This window comes from Balaenoptera borealis (genome assembly GCF_965194805.1).
Source record: "Balaenoptera borealis genome assembly, chromosome: 15".
Taxonomy (NCBI): domain Eukaryota; kingdom Metazoa; phylum Chordata; class Mammalia; order Artiodactyla; family Balaenopteridae; genus Balaenoptera; species Balaenoptera borealis.
The window spans coordinates 4,171,793-4,184,767 of NC_138871.1; the positions used below are offsets into that span (position 1 = coordinate 4,171,793).

Consider the following 12,975-nt stretch of genomic DNA (forward strand, 5'->3'; position numbering starts at 1 on the left):
CTCTTGTCTGCCAGGTCACTGAGTACATTGTTGGTATCACCACTAACAACTAAAACAATAGCTCCTGCAATCAGAACAGTCCGGTACCCAGACTGCAAGCTCCCCCACTCCCAAATGCACTATTACACACAGAAGTAAGCACAGCCTTTGTCTTCGACAAGAATTGAATGAGCACAAGAAAAAGAAAAGATAGCAGAGAGTAAGAGCAACATTAGGCTTTCCCAGGTTCTAAAATAAAAGTCTCAAAACGTGTCCCTCACCTTAAACTACCTCCTTCTGCACAGGAGGGGAATTAGATGCTTTATTGAGAACGGAAGTTTAACTTATAGAAAAATCACTGTCATTCCATCAATGGTCCTAATGGAGAATCGCTTATTCTAAGAACGTGGTTCACTCCACTTTTACATGAAACCCTTAATAAAGTATGGCTGTAACTTCTTTGAGGGAAGTCAACTGGGCCCACGTTGTCTATAATTACACCCTAAAATCCTGTTATCCTGTTACAATCAGAAAAAAGATTTAAATCCATATGAATAAAAAGTAGTTAGATGGGAATGACCTGAGGCTGTCCATCACATAATCCACAGAGAGAAATCAAAAGTTTTACAGAGAAATCTCACATATAGCATTTGTGGATTATTGGACACATTTGTTCTTCAATTAATTATATTTTAAAATATACCTAGTTCTCTCTCACCAGTATGGATTTATCTATTCTCAACAAATGGTTTAGCTGTCAAAAATAAATGTTGCCATTCATTGTAAACAAAAGAAGAAAGGGAATTTTGGTGAGTATTACTGTAACAGCAAGAGCAATTATTATGTACCAGACTTTGGACTAGAACAGGTGTCCCCAACCCCCGGGCTGTGGACCAGTACCGGTCCGTGGTCTGTTAGGAACCACGCTGCACAGCGGGAGGTGAGTGGCAGGCATGAGCAAAGCTTCATCTGCCGCTCTCCATCGCTCCCCATTGCTCATATTACCGCCTGAACCATATCCCCTCCCCAACCTCGGTCCATGAAAAAATTGTCTTCCAGGAAACCGGTCCCTGGTGCCAAAAATGTTGGGGACCGCTGGACGAGAAGATTCCTTCGCACCTCTGGATGTCTACCAGCAAACCAGGTGTGCAGTTTTCCATACACGATTCTTCCATTACAATGCTCATCACTCTGGCGTGTGAAAACACTCTGTATTTAACTTCTCACTGTATTGAACACATGTGTCTAGTGTGTGGATGAGTTAGTAAATCTCAGATATCGGTTACCTGTGCTTTAGTGATAGAAAGCAGCCAATCCTGGAATTAAGTCATTTCTAAAGGCTCTTTGAAGACAGTCACTTTGTGAAAGAGGTGAATGGCTATGGCAGATGATGTGACAATAGCCCGCCATGTCGGCACGAAGTTCCAGAATGGAATTGTTCTCACATGAAATAGCCATAGAAGAGAATCATTTGTCTCCCTAGTCATTAACGCTCAGAGGCACACCAGCTGAGGAAACTGCGGCAAACTGTTAGGAGGAGGAGAAGGAAAACGTGATTTAGTTCATATTTTTTTCCATGAACATGTTTCCCCGGAAAGGTATTCAATGGTACACACATGGATGTCACAGATATGGGCAGATGTACAATTGCATTGGAATATGTGGTCTCCCTATGTGAATGGGCTGTGGTTTTGATCCAGAGGCCCCCAGTGAAGATGCAGATGTGGATAAAGGTATACTCTGCAGACACACTGGCTAAAAGGCAGGGCTCTGGGAGAATGCCCGACTGCTTCCCTCTGCAGTTCTCCTGGATTCAGGAGCACAGAGATTCTCTGCTTGACCAAACTCCACTCAGGCACTTCTGAACTCTCTTCTCAAAGAGGCCCTGTCTGGGGGACTTCCATGCTCATCTCTGTGTTGTCCAATTTTAGCAAGAATCCTGCTCCGGCAGTTTACCAGAATCTCCCATCCTTGCTCTCTGGTCATCCTTGATATTTGATCAGGTTTCTCCTCCACCCTCCTTATCCCTGGTGTTTCTTCCCAATAATTTTCCATCCACTGACACCACCCCCCAAACACACACACACATGTCCTGCTCCTTAGGTATAAGTTCCCACTTTTCCTTGTATTTGGAATTGAACCCTATCTCTCTCTCCTACTGCAAAACCCCATTGCACTGGTTCCTCTTTGTCTCATGATAGCTCCCTTTGAATAAAGTTTGCTGCCTATCTTTTTTCAAGAAATCTTTTTAACAGGGGAATGAATTTGACAGAATCAACCAAATTACTGAACACCCACTCTCCCACCCACCCCCATGATAAAGGACTTTCTGAAAAGTAGCGGGCAAAGATACTTCTCATCTGTGAAGCCTCTGCAGCTTGCAAGCAGGTGTTGGAAGTGGCTGGATGGTACCAAACTGAGCTCATATTCTGGACCTTGGCCCAATAAATAAGCACTTTCATATATAAGCATATATATAAAGAGATTCTGAGCCCACTAAACTTAACTCTTTTAGTTTTTCCCTGCTTATTTTCTTTGCATAGTTGAGACCTAAAAGATACACATGCCAACACCACCAAGGTCTGAATCGTCCTTTTCCTGTTAGTGCCCTGTGAGTACAGAGACTAGAATAATCTACATAAGCTGCAGTGCAGATGTACCAGATTTGTCTGCCAAATGTCACACGAAAGCAAAGGAATTTGAGAGGATGGGTTGTCATCAAGTAGGGGCAATGACTTATTTATTCACTTGGAAACTCCCAGAGAGTTTTCTGGATCAGCGAAAACAAGCCAAGATTGGTTTACCAACATGTTCTTAAAGGTCACAGATGATTTTGAGGGCTTGTGTTGAAATGAATGTGCTTGGTAATCAAAAGTGCATAAAATATTTGTTTCAAATCAGTTCTCATAAGTCACCACTCATCCAGGTGGAGATTAATAAGTATAGGGCCATTTAGTGAGTCCTGCTGTATGCAGAGAACATGTATAAGGAGGAACCTATACCAGATCGCTCGTGAGGAAGAATTGAATAATAAAGGGCTGGAAGGAAGCTTGTTGCAGGTGGACCCTGACATGAACAATGCAATAGAAATGGGAAATCAGAAGACATGCCTAGGAAGGAGGAAGCCCATCCTAGGGCATGGGGACCAGGGAGAGAGGCTGGGGTGAAGCTGAAGCCACAGGTTAAGACAAGCTGGTGCTCAAGCTGGCTTCAGAGTTACTGAGTATTTGTTCTAACACTTATTAGCTTTGTCATAAGGAGACAATATTATTTAGACACTCTAGGACTCAGTTTACCTATCTGTGGGAAAATCAAAATATTATAGTAGACTTATTTCACAAGTTTGTTTTAAAGATTAAATGTAGAACTACATATGAAGCATTTTGCGTAGCTCCTGTAGCATAGCAAATGTACCCCAAGCAAGCCAGGGTTATTAAGTGTTTTCTAATTAGAAAAGGTGATTCACATTTGGATTAGCACTGTTTCCTAACTCTAAAAATTTCCTCTTGTGATTCCCTCTATCTGGAGAATAGAGCTTCAACATATAAATTTTCAGGGGGACACAATTCAGTCCAAGATATTGTCTTAACCCTGTTTGTTTGTCCACCTTTGCAAATATTTTTTGGCCATATTTTTGGGGGACTATTTTTGGGTTCTCTACTCTCTATCAGTGATCTATGTTTCTATCCTACTGATAATACTGCACTACTTTGGCTACTATCGCTATATAATAGCCCTTCATATCTAAACAATGATTTCTCCCACTTCATTCTTCTTTTTCAAGATTGTTGGAACTACCTCAGGGTCTGTTCATTTCCATATTAATTTTAGAATGAGCTTGTTATGTCTACAAATATTTTGCTGGGATTTTGATAGAAATTGCATTAAATCCGTAGATCAATTTGGGAAGGACTGACATCTTTACTACTTGAATCTTCTAACCCACGAACACATTGTATGTCTTCATTTATTTAGGTGTTCTTTGATTCCTCTCTCAACATTTTGTAATTTTCAGTGTACAGATCATGTACATGTTTTGTTAAGTTTATATCTGGCATTTAATTTTCCTTGGAGTGTTTATAAATGGTAGTATGCTTTTAATTTTGCTTTCTATATGTTGATTTTTAGTATATAGAAATGTGATTGAATTTTGTGAGCTGATCTGGTCCTGAGATGTCACTGAAGTTACTGATTAGCTCTGGAAGGGTTTTTGCTTATTTTTTGTTTATTTGGGTATTTTTTGTTTGTTTCTTTTTCAGATTCCTTGGGATTTTTATGTAAACAATTATGTCATCTTCAAATAGGAACAGTTTTATATCTTTATTTCTAATCTGAATGCCTTTTGTTTCTTTTTCTTGCCTTATTGCAGTGGCTAGAACTTCTAGTACTATGTTAAATAAGAGTAGTTAGAGTGTGTGTACTTGCCTGGTTCCCAATCTGAGAGGCAAAGTCTTTCAGCATTAAGTAGGATGTTAGGTGTAGAGATCACTCCTCACCGGGCTCTGCTGATACCAGAGGGGCAGGGAGGAGAACTGACTAGCCCTGCTTCCAACCACCTTGTTAAGTCTCCTTGGTGCTAGGTGGGGATGGAGGTTCAGCCTGAGGCTAGATCCTGCTACCACCATGCTGGCAGGGGAATCTGAGCACGCTTCGTTTTGCAGGATGGGGTGGGGGCATGAAAGGTCAGCTCTCTGCTGGGCCCCACCAACACTTCCAGGTGAGGGGAGAGGAGCTCACTACCAGTTTCTAGAGGAGTGCAGCGAGGGTATAGCTTTCACAGGTATTTGGACGATATGGGGGGGGAGGGGGAGAGGGGTATTTCCAAAAAGGTCTTCTGTTGATAGGTCACTCTTTCTCAGTCCTTTGGTTAGGAGAAACAGGCTTTTCTTTGGGGTTTTGTTTTTTGGGGGGTCTTTTGTCAGTGCCTATTGGTGATTCTGGATGGAGGCTCCTGCTGGGCATGTAGGGTACTGTCCAGGATATACAAGAACAAAAAGGAAACTCAGCACAAGCCACTCCGCTCCTCATGTCCCGGAGACCCTACACAGTCCACCTTCTACTTTCCATCATCTTTCAGAGTCTTTTTTGTTTGTTTGGTGTGTTACGTCCAGCATTTTTATTTGTAAAAAGGAGAATTACAGGCTACACTGTTTTGCTGCAATGGGAGATTCTTGCCAGTGTCCTTTTAACATGCGGCTTCCTCCTGCCTCTCCAATCTCACCCCCTGCGATGCTTCTTCTCACTCATCTCCTCCTGGCCACAGTGTCCTCCTCACTCTTGCTCCAACATGTGAGGAAGCCCCACCTCAGGGCCTTTGCAGCTGCTGCTTCCTCTGCCTAGAGCCATGTCCCTCTAGATACTCACATGTCCTCTGCTCTCTGTTCAAGTAGTCTCTTCCATATAAGGTCCTCTCTAAGGAACCTTCATATAATAGCAAGCTTCATCCCAGTATCTGGGGCCCGCACTGCCATGCTTTATTTGGATTCATAGCAATCATCACTACTGGACGTGCTATGTCCTTACCTGTTTATTATCTGTCTCCCATTCTAGATGAAGGGCAAGGACCTTGTGTCTGTTAGTTCCCTCAATAATATGAGTCCAGTGAATGAATAAATGAGATAGAAATTATCTTTCCCATTTTCAAATGACAAACGAAAGTAGAAACTGAAGTGTAGAGAGATTAATTGACCTGTATGAGATTAGCTTCTTGGGGGAAGAACACTGCCTTGCACATATAGAGAGTAAGATTCTTTCCTCATTCCTGCTCCTCAGATATCAGTTAATTGACTGGACAATCACAAGCTGAGTGTGTTTAAAATGTCGCCCTGACAGCTGTGCAGGGTGTGTCCAACGCCCATGGCTCCCACGGACAGCAAAATCCTGTGTAGACCTCCACCTACCGAAGCCATCCTAGAAAAACCTTTTGAGAAAGCATTTGCCTGGGGAAATTCACGCCATTTCCCAGGCACGCATTTGAGTGTTTAATGTCAATACTCAAGGATCTACGTGCTACATAATATTCATTACTTTATAATTATATTTCAATTTCAAAAATGTTCATTCTATTTGTTTTCAGGGAATCTCTTTTGAAACTTGTCAAGTAATTAGTTGATCAGCTTACCTTTCAGCATCAAGTGGTATTTTATCTTAATCTAAGATGTCTTTAATAACAAGGTATCAGTGATGTGATAATTCAATTCAGAAGGCTCCAGAGACTGACTTACATTATATTTGTCATACAAAAGCAGAGACTTACTCAAGTGGAATGTGAATATCTGTGTTCAGTTATATTTAGCACTGTGGATAAACTATGCCTTGAAGATATAACAAGTACTTCTAAACATAATATGTATAGTATATGAAAGTAAAGGGTGTAATATTTGTTTAATATAATAATACAACTATTTCATGATATAGTTCCTTTTTGCCTTATGTTTTGAAGATTTAGAGCCAAATCTAATTTAGTAATCAATTCATTTCGGGTATCTGCAAGAACCACATCTTCTGCACCTTTTTAAATGGACTTTACACTTTTATTCTCTCCTCCCAACCTCTTCCTCTTCCCTCCCTCCCTCCTTTTTTCCTTTTTCTTTCTTTCTTCCTTCCTTCCTTCTTTCCTTCTTTCTTTCTTTTCTTTCTCCCTTCCTTCCTTCCTTCCTTCTTTCCTTCCTTCCTTCCTTCCTTCCTTCCTTCCTTCCTTTCTTTCTTTTTCTCTTTCTTTTCTCCCTTCCTTCATCCTCAAACATCTTAAAACATTTTAAATCTTTCTTTAACTCTTTTTTAAACTTTTTCTCCTTTTTTTTCTTTGGCTGCATTGGGTCTTTGTGGCACATGGGATCTTTGTTGAGGCACGCAGGATCTTTTCGTTATGGCTCGCGGTCGGCTCAGGCTTCTCTCTAGGTGTGGCGTGCAGGTTTTCTCTCTCTAGTTGTGGCGTGCGAGCTCTGGCGCACATGGGATCTGTAGTTTGTAACATGCAGTCTCTCTCGTTGAGGCACCCGAGCTCAATAGTTGTGGCACGTGGGCTTAGTTGCCCCGCAGCATGTGGGATCTTAGTTCCCCAACCAGGGATCGAACCTGCGTCGCCTGCATTGGAAGGTGGATTCTTTACCACTGGACCACCAGGGAAGTCCCTCTTTAACTCTTAAATTCCTCCAGTGCATCATTTTTCATATATAATATGCTTATTATACCTTGAAATAAATGTTATAAATGTAATTAAAAATTGGCTCTACCAAACAATCTGATTTCTCTACAGAAACCTAATTCGACCTTGTAGGTTTTAAGGGTTGAATGAACTCTCTCATATCTTGCATTGGTATTTGGGGTACCAAGAAATAAAACTATCTGATAAACCTACCTCCTTTATTTTAGAGAGCCCATGCAGGTGTGCAATATATGCTAAAATATAATGATTGCTTAGCTTGTTTGTTCCATCCAGAATGTTTGGGATATTCTCTTAGTGTTCATCTTTTGAGGGGTGTGGAACAAGTATTTGGACAGGTATTAGGTGTTTAGTTATAATCTCCCATCATAATTGAAATGTGGGATTTGAAAATTATTGTCCTAGTATTAGGACTATTTCTTACGAGTGGTAAGCAACAGAGACTTCCAAGAAATTGTATAAAACACAGGAAAAGAGTGATGCTCAGAGACAGAAACACCTGAATATGCAGACCGTAAATCTAGAATCCTGGGTTCCACTCCCAGCACCCTCACTCACTACATTGGGATCTTATACAAGTTAGTTATTTGTGCAAGGTTTCCCTGTGTGTAACACGAAAAGCATAACATCACCTGCTTCATGGGATTGGTATGAGGTTTAAATGTGTTAATCTTCCAAATGCACCTGGAACAGTGTCTGGCACATAAGTGTTAGCTGTTATTATTTCTGAGTAGAAGTTGACCTTATAAGGCACTAGCATCTATGGGCCAGGAGACCTCAGTTACACTACCCTACAAGCAGGTCCCCCAATGGCACAACAGAACAAGAATCAGAAGCTACTGAATATGGTTAAAGGAGGGCATGATCTCACCACTGTATCATTTTTAAGTAACTGTACTGATTCTGAATCTGTGTCTTGTTCATTTCCTTATTGAGTCTTATCAGGAATGCTTTTACTTATATATTCATTCAAAATATATTTATTCTCCTGTATGTAGGAGAACAAATAAATAGAATAAATAAACCTACAGGAATTCTCCTGTAGGTTCTGTGGGAAAATCCAAGATGTAATAGATTCTACCTACAAAGGTGTATGGCTAGTATCATAAGAAAAAGTAGAAAATTAGAAAGATGGATGGCTAGATAAAGGATAGATAGATGCATACATACATACATACATACATAAATGCAAAGATGATAAATAAAGGTCAAGCCTAAGACATAAAGATCAGATCTTCATCTATCTACCTATCAGCTCCCCCCAAGACAAGGATTTTACCGCCCCTTGCCCTACTTCTTGGGAAGTTCTTAGAAATATCTATTTATTTTTGTTGATGATTGATCAATGTTCACCTTTGATATTTCTAATTGTCTATTTATGGTTAGCTAAACCCACCAAGCTGTTTGCTTCTCTGCGGACAGATTTTGCTAAATCGATGCTCAGATTCTGCCAGCAACGTGGAGCAGGCATGTCTTTGCTTTTGCAAACACTCTGACGCCCTCCAGCCCCTCACAGTTGGATTGTTTCTGGGATCAGTGGCCAGCCAAGGCCCACCGTGTCCACCCAAATCACACCCCCTCCCAGTTTCACCCCTGCTGGGCTTCAGACCACAGGCAGGAATTGCCTGGGGTGCTAACCCATGCTGCACTAAGGGCCTTGGTTAGTGATATGTGGATTGTTAGAGACAATTATTAGAGGCTTGCTGGAGACCTTTTGTTTATGGGGTGGGTGGGAGCGGGGAAGGGAACCCTGCCAGCAGCTATATTTGCTACTTTTGCCTAATGTTTCAGTGGACGAAACTTCCCTTGCAGCTTTCTCCCAGCACAGTTCATCCCTGTGCCCTCTTCTCCCTTTTATCTCCTTGCCCTGATGTCTGCTGCCCCCAGGACCCGCCTGTTTCCACCCTCTTGGGTTGGGTGCTGCCTTCAGCTTCTTTCTTTCTTTGTAACTCTTAATGATCTTTTCTCTGTGACTCTCATCCTCAATTATGTTCTCAAAAGGCAAAGTCTGTGCATATGTACACAACTGGGGGACTGTCTTCTCCTTGTTTTTCTTATGATTGTGCCTGTGAATAAAACCCTGAAATTATCAATTGGATAATAGAGCCATGCCGCTCTTCCAAATGGTTGAGTTAAATTGGCTGTGGCTTCAAGTAGTATTATCATTAATAATAACAGTAATAACCCTTCCATCAGTCGAATATTTACTAGCACAAAATAGCATGGTAGCCCCCAACTCGGGATGTATCCAGGGGATTGCTGTCTGGACAATCCTCTAGAAAGGGGATGCCTGGAGGTGTTGCAGGAAGGGGGACCCCTTCCAGGGCCCAAGAGTGGGGTCCTGTCTAACACTCGGAAAGGAATTGTCTGAGGAGACACACGTGCTGACAAAGCAAGGGAGTTTATTGGGAAGGGGTGCCCGGGTGGAGAGCAGCAGGGTGAGGGAACCCAGGAGGACTGCTCTCCACGTGGCTCTCAGTCTCGGGTTTTATGGTGATGGGGTTACTTTCCGGGTTGTCTCTGGACAACCACTCTGGCTCAGGGTCCTTCCTGGTGGTGCATGCAAAGCTCAGCCAAGATGGATTCCAGCGAGAAGGATTCTGGGAGGTTGGTAGGACATATGGACCGGCGTCTCCTCCCTCCTTTTGACCTTTCCCAAATTCTTCCGTTGGTGGTAGCTTGTTAGTTCCACGTTCCTTACCAGGAGCTCCTGTTCTAAGAGAACTCATGCAACTGGCTACTATGTTGCCTGGCCAGGGTGGGTGCTTTCAGTCTGTGTTTCCCCTCACAGAGGGACCTGCCAAGGAAGGGTCCCATCCACATTCCTCGCAGCTCTGGTCTTTCCTCAGGCCCTCCTTCTAGTACCGGTATCCCTGGCAGCCCAAGCCCTTAATGATCCTTCCCCTCCTGACTGTATTTACTGTCTCTTACACTCATTTGTCACCTACAACACTGCCTCAGATTGTTATTGATCTTTTAATGTGCATCCTGTCCCGTTTACTTTGATCTGGCTGTTTCACCCCAATTCCCGCCTTCTACTCCTATAAGATTTAGGTCTATCAGAGGTAGCTACTGTGTCTCAAACTTCTTCTAAGGGTCTTAATTAACTCAGATAGTTTCCTTTGTACCCTCCCATCAAGGTAGTGTCCCCACATCAGAAAGAATTTGTTACAGTTGTCACTCTTGGTGACACCACTAATAATATGACCAACATGTACTCATCACAGATCTGACTCTGCGTCCAGGGGTAGGCTGAGTCCTTAGAGAGCATCATCTGGTTAACCCTTGTTATGGCAATAATCCTTATTAATTCAATGAGATGGGTAATATTCCCCCCATATTATAGGTGTTGTAACTAACGTTCAAAGAGGTTAAGTAAATTCGTCAAGGTCATGACCCCAGTAGTTTTTAGAGCTGGTCCAAACCCAAGTTCAAAGTTCTTAACTGCCATGTTACTGTGATGGTAATGATAAAAGGAATCTGTAGGATGCATTCTCTCCTGACAGGCACTATCCTGTGCACCATGTAATTCTATCCCATAACACTGAAAAGAAGAAAACAGGGCAAATTATGAAGGAAAAAGTGACCCTGGACATCCAGAAGTCAGAAATAATTGTCAGATTCCTTAAGTATCAGGATGACCGCGGCTTGGTGGCCACCATTACTGCGGAGGTTATTTGAAGAATTGTGGAAGCGGGAGCTGGCGGAACAGGGAACAGATACCCCTCCCCCTTCCCAAGGCACCATTTCTTCTATTCATCTATTGAGGCTGGCACAGCCCTGCTTCTGAGCTTGCCTCTCTACTGACATGGAAATCCTCTCAAGGCCCTGTGAAATACTTCCAAGCAAAAGTATTTCCTTCAACAATATTTATCCTTCTCTAATCCCAGCAATACTCTTTTCTATATGCCATGCCTCATAGGCATGGCATAAAATATTTAGAAGCTTAATAAACCATCATTTTTTCCTGTACATTCCGGTTACATTATCAGAGGTCCTTGGTGATAAATGCTTTCCTGGTATTTATCCCAGCACTTTTGTGACCATCATTTGTAAAGCTTTCTTTGTATTCTGTTACCTTCAGCTGTGCTTCTCTGTCACTTGATTGAATGTATTGCATTCGTTTGGGGCCTATTGTTGAATGACGAAGGAATTGATCCTTTAGCAATTACCTACTTATTGGGGCCAAGCAAGGTCAAGGATATTGCTGGAAATGTTTTAATGCTGGTAAAATCAAACCAATAAGAATTCCTTGTCTGTCATTTTCCCTTAGATATTAAATGATGAAATTAAATAAAATATGATTGTGCCATTTTGGGTGATTGACAATATCTTCCTCTGATTTCTCATTACTTTCTTATTGTTTCGTCAGGTTTTCCTTTGTTTAATTGGCGTTGCTGGCTTTCACTGCTTGGTTGGAAGGTCTCTCTTGCTAGGATTTTCCTTCCTTCTCCTCCTCCACAGATTCATCGTGCAGCCAGGGGAGACTGGCGTGACTCACCTTTCACATTTCCCACTTTCCCTGCTGATGGGGATTTGTTGACATTTTCTGCAAACCCTGTTGCTATTATGAATTGAAAACTAGATTTCAAGCTCCAGCACGCTCAGAGTTAAGCTGCCTTGAAAAGGTGGAAAAGAAATAAATGGGAAAAACATAAAGATTTAGATGAAGAGTCCATTTGTAACAATAAAGCAATCGCATCGCCCGAAACGCAGCCCTCAAACATCCTCTACTGCAGTTATACCAGGAGGGTTTTCCCCTTTCAGAACTTTCTAAAGCTAGACTCCTTCCACTTCTTAAGCTACTGATTGTGATCCCAGCTAATAAACAGATCACTTTTATTATCATGATCATTATTGTAATTCATATATAGTTAGTTATACAGGAAAGAAAAGCCTTGCAGATAGGGAAACGTTCCTTGTAAACTTTAAACACCCTATGGCATTTTTGTGGTTTTGAAACAGAAGTGAAACCAGTTACTTAGAATCTCTTTGTGTGTATCTGCCGATATCCAAGTGTCACAATTTTGGAGAATCCGATGCTCTTTAAAGTATTACCTAAATTATAGTCTGTTAGATTCTAAGTTGACAATTCTTAAGTCTCCATTCAAAGAGATCTATCCCTATGTGATCCGTACAAACACATACCGTGTAAACACCAAAGTGAAGGCCAAGGCTAAATAAAGGAGGACATTTATCTTTATACACGGGTGGGAATGTAGGTAAACTGTGTGATTCTACATCCATGTAAACTCACACACACACACACACACACACACACACACACACACACACACACACACCCTGATGCCCCTCGTGATTGGTTTAGCCTGTTTTCTGCTACTGGGTTTCAGAAGATTTTCAGACTCGTCCAAACGTTTGATTTTTGTAATTATTGTTGGGATTTTTTTTTTTATCTTGCTCTACATGGAAAATAAAATTGTGATTGAGAGAGTTGGGTCCCAGTGGTCCTGTCTGCACTCTGCAAATGGTTCCATGTCTCTCCCTGCCTCACAATATAGGAGCCACTGAGCTTGGCTGCAGCTAATCCTCTGAGCCTGTTAATAAGCTTAGGAGCACGTTCACTGAAGGCTGACGGGCTGGGCACAAACAGGGAGAAAATATCTACTGGGGGAAGCTGAATTGGTTTTAATCATCTGCTAATCACCAGTAATGAGACCTACTCTGGGGAAGAAAAGAAAAACAGATAGTCGAAGGGAGGTTTTGTTCTTCACAGCAGAGTAACAGGGAATGAGAGGGCAGCTGTTATTAGGAAAGAAAGGATAGAAAGAAAGAAGGGATTTGGCCAGAGCAGATGAAGCGTCCTCTGC

General features: G+C 42.0%; 1 protein-coding gene across 9 annotated transcripts in view; it reads right to left on the minus strand.

Annotated features, from left to right (window-relative positions):
- Positions 1-12,975, minus strand: part of TMEM182 (transmembrane protein 182) — a 464,198-nt gene that overhangs the window by 95,346 nt on the left and 355,877 nt on the right. Inside the window, exon 7 of one of the 9 annotated variants that reach the window (XR_014234944.1) lies at positions 1,266-1,506. The exons of the other annotated variants lie outside the window; for them this stretch is intronic. The gene's annotated coding sequence lies outside the window, so the exon portion shown is untranslated. The remainder of the gene's footprint in view (positions 1-1,265; positions 1,507-12,975) is intronic. 9 annotated transcript variants of the gene reach the window in all.